General features: G+C 41.2%; 1 pseudogene; it reads right to left on the bottom strand.

Moving 5' to 3' along the window:
- The window catches only part of LOC110596692, a 32597-nt pseudogene extending 13384 nt beyond the window's left edge, over window positions 1-19213 (bottom strand).
- Window positions 19214-23853: the final 4640 nt, after the last annotated feature.

Below are 23853 nucleotides of genomic sequence, written 5' to 3'. Positions count from 1 at the left end.
TGAGAGTGGAGCCCTTATGACCTAATCACCTCCCACAGGCCCCATCTATCAGTACCATCACCTCAGGAGTTAACTTCATGTAAATTTTGGGAATTTTAAAAACATCTCTCTGCATCCAGAAGTACCATTTGTGCTGTTTTAGCTCCCCCTATTGGCTCAATTATTTTCACCAGCATTCAGGCCATAGCAGTTATAGTCAGATTTCTTATTAACTATTATCATAAATGGAATAATTAAATAGCCCTGAGATAGCAAAGTAAAAGTATGTTGCATTCTGTTCCACGTAGAAGCAAATGGTCCCTGCTGGTTCTCTATCTTAGGAATGGAAAAGAAGACAATATCAAGTTCAAGCACTACATCCCATTCTTCAGCTTCCTGAACTTTCTTTACCACAGTTGTGGAACTTGGTCCAAGATAAGTTCATAGGACCCATCTAACATTTTCATGGCCAAACTGAGTTAATGTCCAAAAAGTTAGTGTCTATTAACACCCATGTGCTCACAGTTTCTTTAATTTAAGGTTCTACTTCCTATTGTTTCCTGAGAGCCTACCCTGTTTTAAATTTATATTTATCACACCTCTTACCCTTGGCAAATATAGAGATTTGATAGATCCAGAGATTCCCACTTAGCATTGCCAGTTAAAACAGGGAAGTGTGAACATTTTTGTACCTATGGCCTGGATGATTGCCACATCCAGTTTTTTTTTTTTTTTAAATTCTTGACATCCGTTTTAATTAAATATTTATATATTGGAGTCATCACCACTTAAATTCTTGAAACAATGTTTTTGTTGATTTTCCACCTCTTTTCCACTGCATCCCCCAATTCCCTGAAATAAGCCCAACTCCAAATACCTGGGAATTTTAAAAAAGCATTTCTGCACTCAGAACTACCATTTGTGCTGCTTTAGCTCCCCCTATTGGCTCAGTTATTTTCGTCAGTGCAATAAATAGCTAAGGCATGGCCAGTTTCATACTTCTTTGGGGGAAAAAATTATCTATTGTAAACTAGTGGGACAGACTCAGAGAGATCAAGGTCATGTTTCACAAGTTGTTCTTCCTGTTACATATCTCAAGCTATTAGCTATCTCAAGCCACAAATACTCAACTGATCAATCCAACACCATGAAGTCATCCTGGTCCCTTCATCTACAGTGAGACTGGAATAATGTCATTAATTCCAGCTCCTGCCTCTGCAAGGTAACTGAATAGATAAATGTCAACAGCAATTTTGGGTTGCTGGAAAGACCCATGACTCAGACATTATCCAGATTAATCAAACAATATTGCAGTCAGCATATAAAAGGAGTTGTCTGGGGCAGGCAGATTTACAAGTTTTCAAAGCTCCAAATCCTCACAAAGGAGTGTGCATAGCTGGGCTAAAATCATCCTTCAATTTTATGAAATTGGAGACTTCTGCACATTAAATAGTCTTAATGTATGCCAGCAACATAGATTCATCTGGGACTGATGTATCTCAGCAATCTCTGGGTTGTGTAGCAAATAATACGACCACAGGCCAGGCATAGTTGTTCACACCTGCAATCCCAGCACTTTGGGAGGCCGAGGCAGGAGGATTGCTTGAACCCAAGAGTTCAAGATCAGCCTGGGCAACATGGAAAGACATCGCCTCTACAAAAAGTAAAACAGTAAAATTGGTCAGGCATGGTGGCTTGTGCCTGTAGTTCAAGATACTTGAGAGGCTGAGGCAGAAGGATCCTCTGAGCTCAGGATATTTTTGTTTGTTTGTTTGTTTTCTTGTCTTTAATTTTCTAAAATAATGTTGGGTACAATGCAGGGTTAGGTACATAAGTGGTATCAAAGCCCAGGATGTTGAGCCTGGGATGAACCAAAGTTGTCACTCTAGCCTGAGTGACAGAGTGAGACCCCTGACTCAAAATAATAGTAATAATAACACCACAGAGCACTGCCTGGTACAGCACATTCAGGCATGAATTCAGTTCTTGGCCTCTCTAGGTGAACACAAATGCTGGGCATCTCTTCCACTTCCTTGGCTCTGGGCGTCATTACCTTTATTTGAAAAGAAGGGAGTTGAACTAGTTTTTCCTCCAAACTCTTACTTTGAATGCTGTAGGACTCTCATAGCATAGGACTCCCTCATGATACATAGTGTCAGTTCCCAAAACACAGAAAAGAACCCAGGAGAGAAGCAACTCACAGAAGGTTTCTAAGCCATTGGCTCTCAGCCCCCTGGTGCTAAATTGTCTTTCCTGGGTGACCTCACACTGCAGTCTGAGAGCTGTTCTTCCTGATTTCCTTTGATAAACTCTATAGTTCTCTTGAACCACTTGAAATATGAATATTTATATGTATTGGCCCATCATCATTGTGTAACACATTCTTTACAAAGTTGTTCTGACTTCCCTACTCACTTTATGAAGCTAGTATTATCATAATATCCAATGCAGATAAACCCAGCAGACAAAAGGGAAATAAATTTAAAAAATACAATACCAGTATCCCTCAAGACTCTAGACAAAACATTATTTAAATTACTATCACATTTTCAGGTGAATGGGACACCAAAGAAAGCAGGAGCTGTGATCTTCATATCAGATAAAATACCCTTTAAGCTATCAAAAATATAAAAAAAGATGGAAGGTCACTACACAGTGATAAAAGCTTCCATCAAAAGAAATATCCTTCTAAACATATACATACCTAACATAGGAACACCAACTTTCATAAAACAGCTTCTAGGTAAACTAAAAAAAAAAGATATTGACTCTAACACTATCATAGCTGGGGACTTAATAACCCATTCACAACCCTAGACAGATCATCAGGACAAAAAATCAGCAACGAGATCTATAACCTCAATGTGACTCTTGACCAAATGGACTTAATTGATACCTACAGAACACTCCACCCAACAACCACGGAATATACATTCTACTCATCATCACATGGAACTTACTCTAAGATTGATGACATCCTCGGCCATAAATCAAGCATAAACAAATTCCATAAGATTGAAATTCTGCTATGCACCTTCTCAGACCACAGTGGACTAAAAATAAATATCAACACCAACAAAGTTTCCCCCAAACCCACAAAGACATGGACACAAAACACCATGATGCTAAACAACTCCTGGGTCAACATGGACATCAAAACAGAGATTAAAAGACATCTGGACACAAATGAAAATGAAGAAACATCTTACCAAAATCTCTGGGATGCCATGAAATCCATACTCAGAAGGGAATTAATACCTCTACGAACACACATGAAGAAAATGGAAAGATCATAAGTTAACAGTCATAAGTAAGTCATAAGTCATAAGTAAATCACCTAAGGAAGCTGGAAAAGCAAGAACACCAAATCCCTAACTTTAACAGAAGAATTCAGATCACCAAAATAAAAACCCAAATTTGGACTATAGAAGACAAAAATATAATACAAAAAAATCAGTGAAACCAGAAGTTGTTTTTTTTGAAAGGGTAAACAAGACTGATGGACCCCTAGCTAGACTGACCAAGAAAAAGAAAAAAAAAAAAGCCCAAATAAACACAATCAGACATGCAAAAGGTGAAGTCACAACTGACCCTGAAGAAAAGAAATACAAAAGATTGTCAGAGATCACTATGTACACCTGTATGGAAACCAACTCAAAAACCTAAATGAAATGGAGGATTTTCTTATATCACACAACCTCCCCAAATTGAAACAAGAAGAAATTGAGACCCTAAATAGATCAATAACAACCCAGGAAATCGACTATGATAAGAAAACTACCTACCTACAAAAAAAGCTCATGACCAGATGGCTTTCCAGCAGAATTCTATAAAACTTACAAGGAGAAACTGACACCAATCCTATTGAAAGTATTCCAGGCAATGGAGAAAGATGGAACTCTCTCCAGATCATTTTATGAAGCTAACATCACATTGATACCCAAACCGGGTAAAGATCCAACAAAGAAAGAGAACCATAAGCCAATATCCTTGATGAAAATAGATGCAAAAATTCTCAACAAGATTCTAGCAAACCGGTTCCAACAAAACATCTCAAAAATCATCCACCATGAGCAAGTAGGCTTCATCCTTGGGATGCAGGTCTGGTTCAACATCCATAAGACCAAAAAAATATTAAATACATCCATAGATGTAAAGACAAAAAAATATGATTATATCATTAGAAAAAGCTTTTGAGAAAATCCAGCACCCCTTCTTGATGAAAACCCTTGAACACCTACACATAGATGAAACAAACCTCAAAATAGTAAGAGTCATCTATTAAAATGGTTTCATAATGCTAAACAGATAGCAATTGGAAGCATTTCCCCTGAAAACCAGAACAAGACAAGGATGCCCGCTCTCACCCCTCCTGTTCAACATAGTATTGGAAGTCCTAGCTACAGCAGTCAGACAAGAGAAGGAAATCAGGGGTATCCAAATAGGAAAAGAGGAAGTTAACTTATCCCTCTTTGCAGACAACATAATTCTATACCTCAAAACCCAAGAGAATCTGTCAAAAACCTCCTTGCACTGATAAAATACTGTGCCAAAGTTGCAGTGTATAAAATAAATGTGCAAAAGTCAGTTGCATTTCTGTATACCACCAATAAACAAACAGAAACCCAAATAAAAAGCACAATCCCATTCACAATAGCTACACACAAAAAAATGAAATACCTTGGCATCTTCCTAACCAGAGAAGTCAAAGACCTTTACAATTAAAACTGTAAAACACTGCTCAAAGAAGTCAAAGATGACACAAACAAATGGGAAAATATTCCATATGCATGAACTGGAGGAATCAAGATTGTTAAGATGTCCATTCTACCCAAGGCAATCTACAGATTTAGTGCAATACTCATTAAATAACCAGCAGCATTCTTCTCAGACCTGAAAATGACAATACAGGAATTCATATGGAAACATAAATGAGTACGAATTGTCAAAACAATCCTCAGCTGCCCTCCCACCAAAAAAGGCAGGAGGCATCACACTCCCAGACTTTAAACTTTATTATAAAGCTACAATAATCAAAACAGGCTGGTATTGGTACAAGAACAGGCATATATACCAATAGAACAGGATCGAGATTCCGGAAGCAAAATCTCAATTTCTCAAGCATCTCACCTTCTATAAAGCCTCCAACAACCATCACTGGGGAGAGGAGAATCTATTCAGTAAATGGTGCTGGGAAAACTGGCTGACCACATGCAGAAGATTAAAACAAGACCCCTACCTATCACTATACACAAAAATCAACTCTAAATGGATCAAAGACCTAAATGTAAAATCTCAAACTATAAAAACCTTAGAAAATGCAGGAGACATCCTTGTGGAAATTGGAACTGGTAACCAAATCCTGATCAAGCCCCAAGTGCCCATACCATAAGAGGTAAGATAGACAAGTAGTACCTTATTACTGTCAAGCTTCTGTAAAGTCAAAGAAACTCTTGAGAAAGCAGGGAGACAGCCCACAGACTGGGGAAAAAAATGCCAATTGTATATCTGACAAAGGCCTAACATCTAGGATCTACAAGGAACTCAAACATGCTGAAAAGAAAAAAAACAAACAGCTCCATTACAAAGTGGGCAAAATATATGAATAGACACTTCTCAAAAGAAGACATACAAGCAGCCAACAGACACATGAAAAAATGCTCAGCCAAACTAGTCATCAAAGAAATACAAATTAAAACCACACTGAGATACCACCTAACTCCAGTCAGGATGGCCATCATCAATAACTCAAAAAACAACAGATGCTGGAGAGGATGTGATGAAAAGGAAGCATTTCTACATTGTTGTTTGGAGTATAAACTAGTACAGCCTTTGTGGAAAACAGTGTGGCAATTGCTAAAAGACAACTGGCAATTGTTAAAAATTAACCTCCAATACAATCTTGCAATCCCCCTACTCAAATCAAAGATAGCTGCACATGCATGTTTATTACGGCATTATTTATAAAAGCAAAAACATGGAACCAACTGTGCTGCTCAGTGAAAGCGGATTGGATTAAAAAAATGTGATACATATACATCATGGAATATTATGCAGTCATAAAGGACAAAATTATGAACTTTGCAGAAACTTGGATGGAGTTAGAGGCTATAATACTAAATGGTCTATCACAGAAACAAAGAACCACGCATCACATGTTCTCACTCATTAGTGGACGTTGGACAATTATAATACTATAAGAAAGGGATTGGCAGTAGTGAGAAACTGCCGGGGGGAGGGGTCACACCTCACCAATAAGGGTACCTGCATAATGAAAATGTGTATACCTAACCCTGAATTGTACCCCACTTCTTTAAAATATAAAATGTTGGCCAGGTTCAGTGGCTTAGTCTGTAATCCCTGAACTTTGGGAGGCTGAGGTGAGTGGATTGTCTGAGCCCGCGGGTTCAAGACCAGCCCGGGCAACTTGACGAGACCTCATCTCTACAATAAATCAAAAATTAACCGGACATGGTAGTACGCGCCTGTATTTCCAGCTACTTGGAAGGCTGAGGTGGAAGGATCGCTGCAGCCCAGCAGGTCGACGCTGGGGTGGCTGTGAGTGTGTCACTGCACTCCAGCTTGGGTGACAGGGTGAGACTCCAACTCAAAAAAAAACAGTTTTTAAAAATTACCATCAAATTTTATTTAAACATATAAAGATTATTTTATAGAGTTTTCAACTGTAGTTATTGGAAGGACGCAATCTTGGTTGGATATTTTTAAATAGATTGATGTGCTCTACTATAATCACAGGCTAAATAAAAAAAATCATATGATCATATCAATCCATTTTTAAAATCATTTGACCACATTCAATAATGCTTCATGAATAGAAAACAAAGCAACACAAGAAAATGAACAAAAACGAAACTCTCAGCAAGTTAGGAATAGAGAGGAATATCCTCAACTTGGCACAACTTATTGATAAAAACCTAAAGCTGCCAGTATATTTAATGATAAAAATGTAATGTTTTGCCCTTTGATTGTGAATAAACTTGTGACTTTTACTTCTTAAATCCACTCTTCAGTCAATCTTCATCATCTTGCAACACACTATTTCCTTCCATTCTGTTATTCAATTAAAAATTGAGCTAGTGCAGTGGCTCATGCCTCTAATCCCAGCATTGTGAGAAGTAGAGATGAGAGATTGTCTGAGCCCAGGTGCTCAAGACCAGCCTGGGTAATGTGGCGAGACTGCATCTATACAATGAATCAAAATATTACTCAGGCGTGGTGACACGCACCTGTAGTTCCAGCTACTCGGAAGGCTGATGTGGAAGGCAAGGCTGTGGCAGCTGTGATCATGCCACTGTACTCCAGCCTGGGAAACAGAATGAGACTACAACTCAAAGAAACAAACAAAGGTGTCATTCTCTAGTTCTCTCTTTCCCTCACCTACATCCAAGGTATTCAACAAATCCCATTGGTTCAACCTTTGAAACATATCCAATTGTGTCAAATCTCTCCATTTCCACCAGTGCTGTGCTGGACCAAGCCACCATGATTTCTGACGGAGGGTTACTATAGTGGCCTCCTACCTGGCTTCCCTTTGACCCCCTACAATTTGTTCTCCACATTGTAACCAGAGTAAGTTTTAAAGAATGTGAATCAAATTATGTTACTCCCCTGCTCGATATTCTCAACTGACTTCCCTCTGGCTTTCCAAGGCCATGTATGATCTGGCCACTACCTGCCCTTTCCAACCTCATCTTGTGCCATTCTCCCATCCACCAAGCTCCACCCACTCTGAACATCTTTCTGTTACTTGAATACCTCAAGTTCATGTCTGCCTTAAAACTCTTGCTCTAGTTGTTTCCTCTGCCTGAAACAGTCTTTCTCCTGATCTTCATGTGGCTAGCTATCTTGGCATTCAGATCTAAGGACAAATATCACCTTTCCAGGTAGGACTTTCTAGATGGGCCATCTGAAGTATCCACTTAGCTGGCTGCGATGACTCATGCCTGTAATCCTAGCATGATCTGGAAAGGCTGAGGTGGGAAGGTTTCTTGAGCCCAGGAGACCAGACGGGGCAACCTTATCCCTACAAAAAAATTTAGCTGGGTGTGGTGGCACATGCCTGTAGTCCCAGCTACTTAGGAGGCTGAGGCAGAAAGATCGCCTGAGCTCAGGAGGTTGAAGCTGCAGTGAGCCATGATTGTGCCACTGCACTCCAGCCTGGGCAACAGAGAGAGACTCCAACTAAAAAACAAATAAAATAAAGTATCCACTCAACTACTCTCTACCACAGAACTGATTATAGTTCTCTACAGAGCACATCACTCTGATTTTTCTTATTTAAACTTTAATTGTCTATCTTCTCCCAATTGGATTGTATGCTCCTTGAAGTCAGGATACTGGCTTATATTCTTTGCTGCTGTAATTGCAGAGCCTAGAACTGTATGTACATGCACAGATTAGCTATTCAATAAATAATCAAATGAAGTCAAATTCATCTTGCTTTTGTCTGACATCATGATTTAGCATATCATGCCACTAGAGGGCAATAAATTACCTAATTAGAATGACAAAGTCTTTTTATACTACTTTCCAACATGAACTTAATTGATTTTTAAAACTGATACATAATAAATGTACATATTTTCAGGGTGCATGTGCTAATTTGCTACATTCATACAATGTATAAAGATCAAATCAGGGTAATTGGGATATCTATCACCTTAAATATTTATCTTTTATTTATGCTAGGAACATTTAAATTATTCTCTTCTAGCTATTTTGAAATGTATGATTGAACTTAATTGATTTTAATCATTAATTTTACAGATATCTATTTAAGAAAATACTCTCTCAAAATAAAAGAGCCTCTAGATTTTCAAACCAGTCACCAGGCACAAGCCTGGGGGAAAAATTATTTTAGGGTTATAAAGAGTAAAATAATTTCAAATAGACTTTCTGCTCAAGGATGCTATTCAGTTTTTAAAAAACTTAATATACAAGACGAGAAAACATTCACTGCCATGATATAAAATTGTTTGGGAAGTCAGAAGGAAATTAAACAGTATCTTATTTTTATCCAACTTTTATACACACACATAAATATATATTCCTTGCTCACTATCTTTATTTTTGCTTTTAAAAGTTTGAACTCTGGCCAGTCTCATGAGAGTAGAGATTTTGAAAGATATTTTCTTTGTCTAATTTTTATAATTCCATTTCTTTTCAAGCTTTTACCTGTAAGGTAAGCTATTCTTTTAAAGAAAGCAACACGGATGTCTAGGATATGTCATCAAGCAATATGACATCAAATGTTTCTGTTGACAGGTCAGCTTCATGATAAGAATAGCTAGAGTGACTAGCCTCCAGTGATAAGGACAATGCTGTTTATTGAGACTATTGCAGCACCTGTCATTTGAGGCCCAGGGAACATTCAAATCCCTCAGACTGAGTCAGTCCAGTGACAAGAGGAAGGAGGAGGCACTATTCCCAATGACCTCAAGGTGGCATTATAGAAAAACTTAAATTTCCACGCAGAGATCAAACTATCCAGTGAAGGGCTCCTACAATGGCTACTTAGCCATGCGGACAATTCCAGTACCACATTGGGTCAGTCGTCGTGACAATGGGAAGACTGTCCTGGAACCCATGACTTTCTAGCTGCCCTGTCTCCAGAGGTGAGAAGTGACTTACACTGGGTCCTAGATAGAAAAAACTTAAAATTTTAATGTAGCTGATAGTACTTACTGTGGCAGAAAGTCTTCCCACTGTGAGTACTGATGGTTTTGGGGGCTGGGTTGGTCACATGAAGCTGGGACCTGTGGATTTCTAGAGCTTTACTCAACATTTAGAAACAATGAGAATGGTTTAAGACACCTACCACGTGTGTTGGGGAAGAAAATCATTAAGATCGGCTTGCTTGTTTCTTCAAACTTGTTTTGAGTAGGTCAGGGCCTATTAAATCCTCAGACCTATTATAATATATGACCAATAACTCAGGAAGAAAGATGCAAAAGGCAGGAGAATGAGACCCTGTGACCTCCTTCTCCAAGGAGAGAACATTATTTCCTACTACCATGTTCCAATTTTCAGCCACAAAAACAGGCTTACATATATTCATTCAGCAAACGCTCATTTGTTGAGCACCTACAAAATAGTTACAACACTCAAGGAGTCAAATAGAAATGGAGAAAGAATTAAGTGATGAGAATTAACAACAAATCGTATTCCAAGGACAAACACTTAAAGCTTTGAATAAGAGGAATCAGGTAACATTTCATGGAACGATGATTTTGGCCTTAGAGAAGGAGTAGGGTTTTAGGTGAGTGGAGTCAGGTGGTGAAAGGGAAGGGCATCCCAATCAGTGGTAGAGAGCAAGCAAAGATGCGGAGGGGGGTCATTCAGAGTGTGCCGGACATGGAGCATAGGCAGAGTAAGGAAGGCTGCAGGTGATGAGGCCTTAACAGTGGTTCTCAATCTGGAGAGATCTTGCTCCTCAGGGACACTTGACAACGTCTGGAGAAACTTCGGGTTGTCATAGGTGGGCAGGGGTGTGCTACTGGCATCTAGTGGGGAGGGGCCAGGGATGCTGCTAAACATCCCACAATGCACAGGACATTTTGCAACAACAAAATTTATCCAGTCACAAATGTTAGTAGTGGTAATATTGGGAAAGAAACTGTTTTTCAGGATAGTTGGTCTTAGTCATGGAGGACCTTGAAAGTCAGGTGGGGCCATGCGTGGTGGCTCAAGCCTGTAATCCCAGCACTTTGAGAAGCTGAGGTGAGGGGAAAGCCTGAGCCCACGGGTTTGAGAACAGTCTGGGCAACTTGGTGAGACTTCATCTCTACAATAAATCAAAAAATTAGCCAGTGTGGTGGGATGAGCCTGTAGTTTGGCCTGTAGTTCTGGCCTGTAGTTCCGGCTGAGGCAGAAAGATTGCCTGAGCCCAGTGGGTCAACGCTGGGGTGGCCATGAGCATGCCACTGCATCCCGGACTAGGTGATGGGATGAGACTCCAACGTAAAAAAAAAAAAAAAAGAAAAAGAAAGGTAGGCCAGGTGCAGTGGCTCACTCCTGTAACCTCAACACTTTGGGACTTTGGGATGCCAAGGCAAGAGGATTGCCTGAGCCCAGGAGCTCAAGAGCAGTCTAGACAACATAGTGAGACCTTGTTTCTATTTTAAAAAAAATAACCAATGTAGTGTAGTCTCAGCTACTTGGGGAGGTGAAGGTGGAAGAATCATCTGGGCCTAGAAGGTCGAGGCTGCCATGAGCCATGATTGTGCCACTGCCCTCCAGCCTGGGGAGCAGAAAAAAAAAAGTGAGGAGGATGGAACTTAGCAGGCAAAAAGAGATGCGAAGGTATTTAAGTGAAAGAATGAATGTATAGACATTATGATTTCTAGGAGTTATAAAATATAGATATCGATACAGCTATAGATGTGAATATAGCCTACCCCCGACCACCACTTTTAAAGAGAAACCTTGTTGTGCTTAGAGGGTAGTAGGCAGAGGTGCAGCACTGCAGAAACTCAGAGGAGCTAAATCAATCTCCACATACCAGGACATGCAGCCTCTAAGAGAAGAAAACATGCAAGAGGTAAAGATGAGGAAGGCAAAAAGAGGAGTAAGGGAGTGAGGAAAAGAGTCAGCACAAATTGCAGTCAGGAAGAGGGAGCACCAAATTGTGTGCCAAAAATAACCTTGCTTCTGTCCTCAATGAGCTTACAATTTCCTGAAGACCGTCTTACATTGGGTCTCTGTCATTCACTTGAAAGAGTAGTCAGCTCTCCGTATTCATAGGGTCTGCCTCCACGAATACTACCAACCCTGGATAAAAAATATTCAGGAAAAAAAGAAAAAAAATAACAGTACAACAACAAGAAATAATACAAGGCTCAAAAATAGATAGATAGATAGATAGGTAGATAGATAGATAGATAGAAAAAATACACTGCGCATGTCTGTAATCCCAGGACTCTGGGAGGTCAAGGCAGGAGGATCACTTGAAGATAGGAGATTGGGATTCTTTCTCTACCAAAAAGAAAAATTAGCTGGGTGTGGCGATGCATGTCTGTAGTCCCTGTTTCTCAGGAGGCCAAAGTGGGAGGATCACTTGAGTCCAGGAGATCAAGACTGCAGTGAACTGTGATCACACCACTGCACCTCAACTTGGATGACAGAAAAAGCCCCTGTTCCTAAACAGTAATAACAATACAAATTTTAAAATACAGTGTAATAACTATTTACATGGCATTTCTAACATATTAGATATTATAAGTGTTAGGTCATTATTGTATGACAAGAAGTCTTCAATGGGTGGTACTATTGGGCAGATGATCCCAGTGCTGTATGTCTCTCCCTCTCTTCCTCTTCTAAACTAACCTCTCCTTATACACATAGCTAGTAATTTCCTGCTCACCTTCAGGCTTCTACTGAAATCATCTTCATAACCATTCCTGGCCCCCCTCCCAACATCCCTGCCCGCCCAGAAAACCCTCCGCTGGTATATATTACAAAGACCTGTAGCTGTCTGTTTTCTCTTATAACCTAGAGATGATTTAAAGTTTAGTATACGGGAGGGTGTACGTAGCTTATGTGCAAATACTGTGCCAATTTCTATAAGGGACTTGAGTAGCCACAGATTTTGGTATCTGCAGGGGTCCTGGAACTAATTTCCCATGGATGCTGAGGGATGACTGCATATATTTTCACAAGGCTCTGTGATTTCTCAGAGCTTTCACTGACAAAGTCTGGGTGGCTTCAACTCAGGGGTAAAAGTTATTTTTTGCTGTTTTCCTTGTGGGTTTTTTCTTACATGGAGAATGAAAGAAAAAAGCCAGCCGGGCTCGGTGGCTCAGCCTGTAATCCTGTGACTTGGGAGACTGAGGTGAGTGGATAGCCTGAGCCCGCGGGTTCGAGACTCCCCCTGGGCAACTTGGCGAGACCTCACCTCTACAATAAATAAAAAAATGAGCCGGGCGTGGTAGTGCACGCCTGTAGTTCCAGCTACTTGGAAGGCTGAGGCGGAAGGATCGCTGGAGCCCAGCAGGTTGAGGCTGTGGTGGCTGGGAGCGGACACTGCACTCCAGTCTGGGCGACAGAGTGAGACTCCAACTCAAAAAAAAAGAAAGAAAGAAAGAAAGAAAAAAGCCAACAGAATCTATCCAAGGCTCGTATTAAATTATTTCTGTCTTTTGAACTGTAGATGGATTTGACGCAGATGACGAAATATTACCAGTTGTCCCTTGTTACAGGTGGGTCCTCACAGATTTGGTTAATAGAAAAACTGCAGTGGAGACACTGTTAAGTCTGCAAGAATATCAGTTCTTCATTTCACAGTTGGATGCTCCAGTCCGTGAGCCTGTGTCAACTTCCAGTGGCTAATAAGCTTTGGGCCCAGCAGTGGTCCTCTGCCAGGAGCAAAAACTGAAATCAACAAGGCCCTCTGCTGGGAGCAAAAGCTGAAATCTTTCTGGTAATTGCAGCCTGACATGGGCGCAGCCCCGGGCTGTGGGCCATTTCCACCATTTACTGTCTGCAGTGGCTCCCGGAACCTCATATGATACGATGGCTGTCATTGGTGCAGCATTATCATAAACAAGCCAGGGCAGAATGGCATTGTTCTTTTTGTAACTTCCCAGAGCAAATGGAGTTGGAAGAGAATGGTCATCAGAAAAGACACCCACAAGCTGGGCTCGGTGGCTCAGCCTTTATGTAATACTGCGTCTTTGGGAGGCTGAGGTAAGTGGATTGCCTGAGCCTGCGGGTTCGAGACCTGCCTGGGCAGCAAGACCTCATCTCTACAATAAATAAAAAAATCAGCCGGGTGTGGTAGCGCATGCCTGTAATTCTGGCTACTTGGAAGGCTGAGGTGGAAGGATCGCCGGAGCCCAGCAGGTCGAGGCTGCGGTGGCCGGGAGCGGCCACTGCACTCCAGTCTGGGCGACAGAGTGAGACTCCAACTTAAAAAAAAAAAAAGAAAGAAAGAAAAGACACCCACAGAGTTGGTCAGTCGGGATGAAGTTCATGCACCTAGTCAAGAAGAGCTGTTGACAGGGATTTTAAAGAAGGGCTAGGAAGAAGACTCTACTTCTCTGTTTTTAGCCAGAAATGCTCTGTATCCTATAGAAATCCTTTTGATTGCTACTTACAGCAAATCTGATAATGAAAAACAGGAGATCATTGTACTGTATGACAGAAGTTCTTCATGGGTGGATTTTGTGATTATAGCAACTGGTTTATACTGCATCAAGGACATAGGTTATTTATATCTTTTCCATCCCTCATTCTTAGCAAGTTGGGTTTTAGTTTTTGTTTGTTGTTTAATGGTGCTACTTCAGGCATCATATTCAAGGTCAATGCAAGAAGAAAGAGAAAGAGCTGATGCCAGCCACTTCTGCCCCTTCTATCAGGAAGGGAGAGACTTTTCCCACTATATATTATGGACCATTACTGGGTCATCTGGTCACCCTTAGCTCTGATGGAGGCTGGAAAAATGAGTGGCTGTCTAAGAGGAAGATGATTGTCAGGACTGGTTTAGACCAGCCAAGGGTGGGCTGTTTATTATGACAAATAAAATTGAGATTCCATGAACAGGAAAGGAAGGAGGTTATTGGGTAGACAACTCTTAGTATCTGTCATATCCCTTTCCCATGCCAGACTTGGTGGCCTGAAGTGTGGTCTTCCTCTGGTGTGGGATGGGAACACCAATGGGCAGATGCTCCCAGTGCTGTATGTCTCTCCCTCTCTTCCTCTTCTGAACTAACCTCTCCTTATACACATAGCTAGTAATTTCCTGCTCACCTTCAGGCTTCTACTGAAATCATCTTCATAGCTGTTCCAGGACCCCCTCCCAACATCCTTGCCCACCCATAAAGACTATACCTTCTCCATTGAATTGTTTGGGCACCTTTGTCAAAAATCAATTGGCCATAGATATAAGAATGTAAGGATTTGTCCCTATACTCTCAATTCTATTCTGTTGGCCCATGGAATAGTCAGGAAAATGGGACCAGTAGGAGATTATACACACACATATACACATGAATACACACACAGAAGGAAGGATCAAGCAAGGTTTACTGCAAGGAATTGGCTTATGCAACTGTGACAAGTCTAAAATTGTCAGGAGGGTCAAACTGAAATGCTCAATCCGCAGATGGAATTTCCTTTTCTTCAGAGAAGCCTTAGTTCTTCTCTTAAGGCTTTTCAACTGACTGACTCAGTCCTGCCCAAATTATCTAGGATAATCTCCTTACTTAAAGTAAACTGATTACAGACTTTCAGCCACATTTACAAAATACCTTCACAGCAAAGCCTAGATTCAGTGTTTTACTGACCAACAGGGGACTATCACCTAGCCAAGCTGACACATAAAACACAAAAGCTCACAGTGTATCTGTTTATCCTTATACAGTACCACACAGTCTTGATTACTATAGCTTTGTAATAAGTTTTGATGTCGGGAAGTGTGAGTCCTCTTTTCTCTTCTTTTTCAAGATTGTTTTGGCTGTTCTCGGTCCTTTGCATTTCCATATAAATTTTAGGATCAGCTTGTCAATTTCTTTACCCACATTTATTTTAATATTAAGGTAAACTGGTAATGTTGAAATCTAATTCAGGTGACTTAAGGGAGTGGGTTAAGGTGTTCTGCTTTACCTCTGTAGGGGAGAAAGGGAGATATCTTTTTTTACCCACCACAAGGCCTGTGACTGAGACCCCTGTAACAAAAAATGGATTAACAAGAGAAAAGCATAACACACTTATGTGATATTAATTTTGATGACATGGAAGCCTTCAGAAATGAAGACCCAAAGAAGCAGGGATAATTTTATCTTTTTATGAACAGTCATATGGAAGTGTGATTAGAGAACAGAAAGATATGATCTCATGGTAATAAACTGGGGGAATTTAGCAAGGCCTCTTGGTTCAAATTCTTCTCTGTGTCTTCAAACTTTTCCTCCAGTTATAGAAAGGACTCTTCTGGAATGAAGGTCTTATGACTTGCATTAGAAGGTCAGAGAATTCTGTTATAGCCTGTTTGAGGGGAGAGGGGCAGGAGAAGTGCAGAAAAACCTTCTTGCTTCTGTTTTTTTCTCAAATGTTAAAGTGCCATATTTGGAGGTGGTACGTCCTGAACCTCATCATCTCTCAGAATCACTTCAGATTTTTTCTGTCTCCTGCAAGCAACATTATATTCTGCCTGCCAGTGTGAAAGACTGAGATAAAAAACATTATGGGAATAGATGAATTAATATGACATTAATAAGCAATTTCAATTCTCATAGGTGACTCAAGGCTGTAATCCCTGCATTTTGGGAGGTGAAGAAGAAGGATTGCCTGAACTCAGGGGTTCGATCGAGACCAGCCTTGGCAACTTGGTGAGACCTCGTCTCTACAATAAATCAAAAAATAAGTTGGCAATGGTAGTACGTGCCTGTTGTTCCAGTTAGTTGTAAGACTGGGGCAGAAGGATCACCTGAGTCCAGCAGGTTGACGGGGCAGTGGCCCTAAGCATGCCACTGCACTCCAGCCTGGGCGACAGAGTGAGACTTGGACTAAATAAATAAAGAAAGCATAAAAAGAAAAATTGGCATGTTCTACATTTGTTATTTGATGTGGTTATTGGTGACAAAACAAATGATAGTTTTGCATCTTTGGTGGAGTGGGGAGGGGCACCCAATGTAATCTCAACATCAATTCTTTGGTTACTCATAAACTTACTTTTTTTTTTTTTTGAGTTGGAGTCTCACTCTGTCGCCCAGACTGGAGTGCAGTGGCACGCTCCCGGACACCACAGCCTCGACCTGCTGGGCTCCGGCGATCCTTCCGCCTCCTTCCAAGTAACTGGAACTACAGGCACACGCTACCACGCCCGGCTAATTTTTAAAAATTTATTGTAGAGATGAGGTCTCGTCAAGTTGCCCGGGTGGGTCTCGAACCCGCGAGTTCAGGCAATCCACTTGCCTCGGCCTCCCAAAGTGCTGGGATTACAGGCTGAGGCTCCAAGCCCCGCCCATCCTACTTTTAAGACTTTACAAAGTCCCAAGCTCTGTGAAGAGGCTTGTGGCTGGAGAAGTAATCTAGGTGGATCTGAGTCAATCAGTTGAAAGACCTTAAAAGCAGAACCAAGGCTTCTTTTAAGAAAAAGAAATTCCATCTGTGGACTGAAGCTTCAGCTCATGCCTGAGCGTTTCAGCCTGCATAAGTGGAAGGGAGCCAGCCTGTCTTGTAGTAGGGCTGATGGCTCATTTGATAGATGACCTTTTTTTTGTTTTTTAAATCAGGGTCTCACTCTGTCACCCAGGCTAGAGTGCAGCAGCACTATCACAACCCACCACAGCCTTGACCTCCTGGTCTCAAATGATCTTACTGTGCCTCAGCCTCCCTGCCTCTGGGACTACAGGCATGCACTACCAGGGTTTGCTGATTTTTTTTTTTTTTTTGTAGAGACGGGTCTCACTATGTTGCCCAAGCTGGTTTTGAACTCCTTGGCTCAAGTGCCTTGGCCTCTCAAAGTACTGGGATTACAAGTGTGAGCCACTGTGCCTGGCTAGAGGGTTGACACATTTTTAACATAAGTATCCAACGCTCATTTCCTGTCGTTTTGACTGGGCCTATTTTCTGGTCATTCCTGCACATCAGGCAACATCTGGCTGGTGAGGAGGAGCCGAAGTCTGTGCTCCTTCAGGACCAGAGGGTACTTGCAAGTCTCACTGATGATTGCAGCCTGCTCCATCTCCCATCCTCCCAGCTTAGCCATTTGTTCAGGTTTTCTGGGAAAGGATTTGAGGAACAATGAGTATTGTTAAGAATTGGTTAGTAGCCAGTTGCCTAGAAAGATACCTAATTAGCAAATGACCCTTTCAAGGCTTGCTCTGAAGGCTCCTCACCTTCACTTGTCACCTGCTTTGAAAATTCTTGCAAGAAATGAAGCTGAAAGCCTTTCAGAGACAAAGAAACAGGGCTGTGGTTTATAGAGGACTTTGATTTCTTTTTTTCTCTTTCATAGTCAATGATCAGATCCCCTTGAAAAAGAGATGACACTAAGACCCACGACTGAGGAGCTAAATGTCCTCTTGAGGGACCCAAGTGACTTAAGAAGCTATACTTGCCATATATCCCTACCTCATGTTCATTGTATTTTATATATCCCTACCTCATGTTCACTATATTTTATGAATTCTTAGTATTTTAGATCCTACCTCAGACCCCGTAAAATTAGGCACATGTCAGGTGTCAGGCAGTGACTGGTTGTATAGTTATACAATGTGTTAAGCAGTGTTTGTACTTAGAACTTTGTTAAGCTTTGTTTGTCCCAACGGGATGTAAATGTTAAGCGATAAGCCCCTTCCGAACATTCCTTTGCTTACGCGAAGTGACTGTGTAAACCTAGCTTATCTGACATTCCACTCTGCCCATTTAGCTGTTTCCCATCAATCACAGGTAACTGAGCTAGAGCCTGCGCAAACCAAAAATGAACCAACCAATCTTAAGCACCCCTGTCCCTTGACATCACCGCGGACCTTATTGGGGACTAATTATGCAAGGTCTGCAGACTTCTGATTGGTTAATGTTGCAAGCCTAGGAAAAACCAGTCACACCCAGCCCCTCCCTCTGTAATTGTGCATAAAAACTGCTTGCCATACTGGATCGGGGCTCTCAAGCTTGAGCCACTGTGTCGGTTTCGGTTTGTGAGCCCAGACTCGAGCCTGAATAAAGACCCTCGTGTGTTTGCATCGGAGCTGGCTCCTTGGTGGTCTCTCGGATTTAGAATTTTGGTTTTAACACTCTACTGCTGGAAAAATTTAGACTTGCATCCATAGTTGATGTGGGGCCTTGGAAAGGAAATGGTTCCGGGGCAATCTCTTCGGGTCTCCTCCCGCTGTGGGAACTTTTCTGTCCTCTCAACAAATCCTGCTTTTTCAAAAAGAATAAAATGGTTACTCGTTGTTCTTTTTTTTGTTTTTTGAATCGGGTCTCCGTCTGTCACCCAGGCTGGAGTGCAGTGGTTATCCTGGCTTCCTGCAGCCTCAACCTCCTGGGCTCAGGTGATCCTTCTGCCTCAGCCTCCTGAGTAGCTGGGATTATAGGAATGCACCACCACACCTGGCTAATTTTTTTTATTTTTGTAGAGATGAGGTCTCACTAGGATGGTCTGGAATTCTTAGTCTCAAGTGATCCTCCTGCCTCTGCCATCCAAAGTGCTGGGATTACAAGTGAGAGTCACTGTACCTGGCCGGTTCTTGATTTTTACTTGAAGATAGGACATACTACATGATGAAAATCTGTCTCTTACCTCATTGTGAGTGAGTCAGACTTTTTTTTTCTCCTTATTTTTTATTTTAAAGATGTGGGGTACAATTCAGGGTTAGGTACACAGTTGGTCATTGTACAGGTAAAGTTATGGTAACCTTGTTGATGTTATGTGCCCCCCCCACTGCCAATCCCTTTCTTTCAGTATTATGTAAATATTCAGGGTCAGCTTATGAGTGAATATGGGTAATACTCAGATCTTTGTTTCTGTGCTATATCCCTGAGTATTATAGACTCCAAATCCATCCAAGTTGCTGCAAAGTTCATAATTTTGTTTTTCTTTATGGCTGCATAATGTTCCATCATGTAAATGTACCACATTTTCTTTATCCAGTCCACCTTTGATAGGCAGCTACGCTATTCATACACTCACAGAACACACCAAAATCTGTTTAAGGACTCTCATTATGATTATTCATTTAAATATAAAAAGGCAGCTTGCTTTTCAGGGTAAAAATGGTCTAGGAAAAGATGTCGATTCCTCCTGAAATTCTCACACAAATGAGGCAAACCCGCCCCACACCTCCCCAGGCCAGTTTAAAATCAGCATGAATGCTGTGTAATCTAGCCAACAGGAATGATCCAGGTCAAGTATTAAGGACTAAAATGGATTAGACAAAAGACATTCCCTTTGCAACAAGAAGGGAAAACTTCAACAGTGGGATTTATTCTTGTTATGGTAAAGAAAGTGGATTTACAAACTGTCTTGAGGCACACCCCTCCCTCAGCAACTTTCAATTTGCTATCCTCCTATGGAGAGGGCTTTTTTCCTCGCCCCTTACCCCACAAACTCCCCACCCCAGCCTCAGCTTCTGGAGTCCTCCCCAGGGTAAGAAGTTCAAGTTAAAAGGATCAGATGGAGGAGGCTTTTTCTTGCTTTTCAAGACTTGGCACCAGGCATCTCCCCAACAAAATGACAGACATTTGGGCACCTTCCAGGTTCCCATCACTCAGAGCCTAACAGTTTCAATGAGCCTGTGAAACAGGAAGTGTTGCCTAGTTCTCTCTATCACAGCAGACAGAATGAGGATCTGTCCTGGTGCCTGCATTTGGCTAGGAAATCTGAAGGAGAGAAATGCAGACACAAAGCATGAAACCTTAATGGGCTAACAGTAACTCCACTCCATTAACATACCTCACTGCACGGACTTAGTTCTGGGCCAAGGTTAGCCTCACGGTGTTATAACTTTTATTGCAAAAATACATAATGGGCCAGGCACACGCCTGTAATCTCAACATTGTGTGCTGAGGTGGGAGGATTGCTTAAGGCCAGAAATTCAAGACCAGCCTAGGCAACAAAACAGACCAGTTTCTACAAAAGACAAAAAAATTAACCAGGTGTGGTGGCACATGCCTATAGTCTCAGCTAGGTAGGGAAGCTGAGGTAGGAGGATTGCTTCAGCCCAAGCGGTCAAGACTACGGTGAGTCATGTTCATGCCACTGCACTCTAACCTGGACAACAGAGTAAGACCGTCTCTAAAAAATTATAATAATAAAATAAAAAATAAATAAACATAATGTATCTTCTAGGAGCTCAAAGCACTTTGTAGAATTTATGAGTGGGTGTGCATGCAAACATATATACTTTACATAAATACAAATACATATGAATATATAAATCTATGTAGTTATCAATGATTGCATTTGAATCACCCTTAAAATACTTAAATTCTCTGGGATGGAAATGCAAATGTGCTGCTGTATAATGCAGCATCATGGTTTCTCAAATTCAAGTGCCTTACAAACCTTTTTTAAAAAAAAAAAGAAATCTCTCACTGGTTCCCAGATGCTAACTTCAATTGTGTTTATAATAATATTACCTAAACATGTATGAACATAAAACTAGTTATGTAGTCCTTATGTTGCTGTTCTTATTCAATTATAAAACCAAAGTAAATGCACTAATTACAAACAAATTGCAAAACCAGTAAAATTCAAATTAACAACATTAAATTAATGTTGGCATAATATTTTATTGAAATTGAAACACCATTTACTACATGAATAGGCTGCTGGCTGCCCCTCCACATTCTCTTGAGTCAGGCTTGATAGTACAACTACCTGAACTCCTTGAAAGCCTTTTTTAAACTAAATACCATAACTCATTGGACACGTTAAGAAATTATCCCTTTGAATAATAGCTATCATAATGATCTTTTCCAATGTGATATATACTCTATTCCATTTTTCTGATGCAGTTGTAAAAACTTGGTGTATAATTTATGTACTCAGTCTGCCTGTGTTCTTAACTCATAGCTTAAAGCAGAGGGCTTCGATTACATGACAATCACAGACTTTAATGTTCAAACTGGGTGGTGAGACTCTATTAGATGTTATCATCCAGATGATTGTTGATGAAAAGATACAAACTCTGTCAAATATTTTAAGATGGTTTATTTTGAACCAAACTTGAGGACCTAGACCCATCCCCAGGAGGTTCTGAGAACATGTGCCCACGTCATGGTTGATGGTGCCTTGGCTATACACAGTTTTAGGGCAGCAGAAGTTACAAAAACTATAAATCAATACATGTGAGATTTTCATTGGTTTGGCCTGCAGAGGAGGAACATTTCTAAGTGGGTGGGGGGAGGGGGTTGAAAGCCATAGATGGGATTCAAAGATTTCTTGACTGGTAATTTGTAGTTTTTTTGAAATTAGTAGAGGAGATGTTTTGCTGAGATAAGAGGGCAGGAGGAAAGACTCCAGGTTTGTTGATATGTAAATGAACTTCTATATGTGACAGACTTTAGAGAGGATAGATAAATGTTGTTAGGTATCAAAATCACAGTAGGGCCTCCAAAATGTTAGGTCAGACATGACAGGAATGTCTTTGCTCTGGTGCCAGGCAAAAGATGCAAAGAAGTTAGATGGGAACATATAGTTTATTTAGAAAGTAAATTGGAGAGAGAGAGAGAAGAGGAGATTCACTTCCCCAAGGTAGAGGAGGGGGCCCAAACCAGAAAATGTGGTGACTATAGCTCAAAGGGCCATGTGACCAGACCAGAGTTTAGCAAAGCAAAGGCAAATGGCTGCTTGAGGCTGAATACTTTCAAACTTTCCCTTTGATAGGGGCAGGTCATTAAGGTGTTTGGGTGGTGGTCTTTTTCACATCATCTCAAAAGGGACAGGTAAGCATGGGTAATGACATCAGATGGTGGATGACAGGCAGATGGATGAGCCAGTCACATGACTATTGCCATGTTGATGGGGTCTGTGTCACAAAGGTCACAAGCTGGGGAGGGGTTGTAAAATAACTATCAATAGCTACCTCTGAGAAACCCTTCAGTCCTTGATTAGAGAGCAAGATAGGTAATGTTAAGAGAATGTGAGAGAATTAGGCAACATCAAACAGCTGTGCTGCAGTTTAAGGTTATTCCATTAAATTCGTTTTGGCATTATGTCCTGAAAGGTTTTAGTCTTTTTGCCTCAGCATAACCATTAGAAAGCATTCAGGCATTCTACTGCAGGACAAACAGCAGCCTATCCCATCCCCTTAGGCAAATCTTCTTCAGATACAAGATCAGGACAACCCAACCATTTATGGTTTTGCATAATAATCTCTAGTAAACTTTTAGGTTCCTTGTCAAGGCTGAAGATCAAAGATTACCCTTTGGCTGGCCAAAGTCATAAGAGTTTGTGAGTTGCAAATGTCTGAGTTTGTGAAATGCAAATGTGGAACAAGTCTCTTGCAGAAATCCCCCCCACCCAGGGTTAACCTAATCAGCCCTTTGTGATCTACATGACATAGATGAGCCCCACCATGGCAGCAATTATGTGACTGGCACACCTATCTGCCTGTTGTCCATCACCTGACATCATCAGTACCTGTACTTGTCTGCCCCTTAGTGATGACCATCACCCAATCACCTTAATGATCTTCCCCCATCGAGGGGAATGGTCAAAAGGACTCAACCACAAGCAACCAGGGGCCATTGCCTTGCTAGATTCTGGTGTAGCCATGTGCTCTTTGAGCTATGGCTGTTGCCATGCTTCCTGGTTTTGGCCTTGTCTCCTACCTTAGGGAGGCAAACCTTCTTTCTCTCTTCTCTCTCTCTAATTTACTTTTTTTTTTTGAGTTGGAGTCTCACTCTGTCACCCAGACTGGAGTGCAGTGGCCGCTCCCGGCCACCGCAGCCTCGACCTGCTGGGCTCCAGCGATCCTTCCACCTCAGCCTTCCAAGTAGCTGGAACTACAGGCATGTGCTACCACACCCAGCTACTTTCTTAGCCTTTTTGTGCGTTGCAATTCTTTGCATTTACTTGGATCTCTGGGTTGGCAGCGTGCACCTCCAGCTTCCAGCCCTGGTGGTGCTGTGCCTCCCTGCACCTCTCTCCATCCACCCTCACCCTGTCCATACTCTAACACACCCTTTCAAGTCTTACAAGATTTCTTAAGTCTGGGACTTCCCAATAGGGACTTTGCAGGGTCATAATATATTTTGATTTCCTTCTTCGTTTGTTATGTGATGTTAAGGTTGGAAAAAAGACCTTAGTATATAGAGAAATAGGATAATAGGAAAAGATCAGATTTAATCTTAATGATCTTAGTGAATATAATTTTATTGCTGTTTTTTTTTTTTTTTTTTTGAGTTGGA

This window comes from Carlito syrichta, unplaced genomic scaffold (assembly GCF_000164805.1).
Source record: "Carlito syrichta isolate Samal-C Ts95f unplaced genomic scaffold, Tarsius_syrichta-2.0.1 Scaffold312222, whole genome shotgun sequence".
In the NCBI taxonomy this organism is placed as follows: Eukaryota; Metazoa; Chordata; class Mammalia; order Primates; family Tarsiidae; genus Carlito; species Carlito syrichta.
Note: the sequence above shows the minus strand (reverse complement) of the source record. Positions and strands in the feature narration are given on the sequence as shown.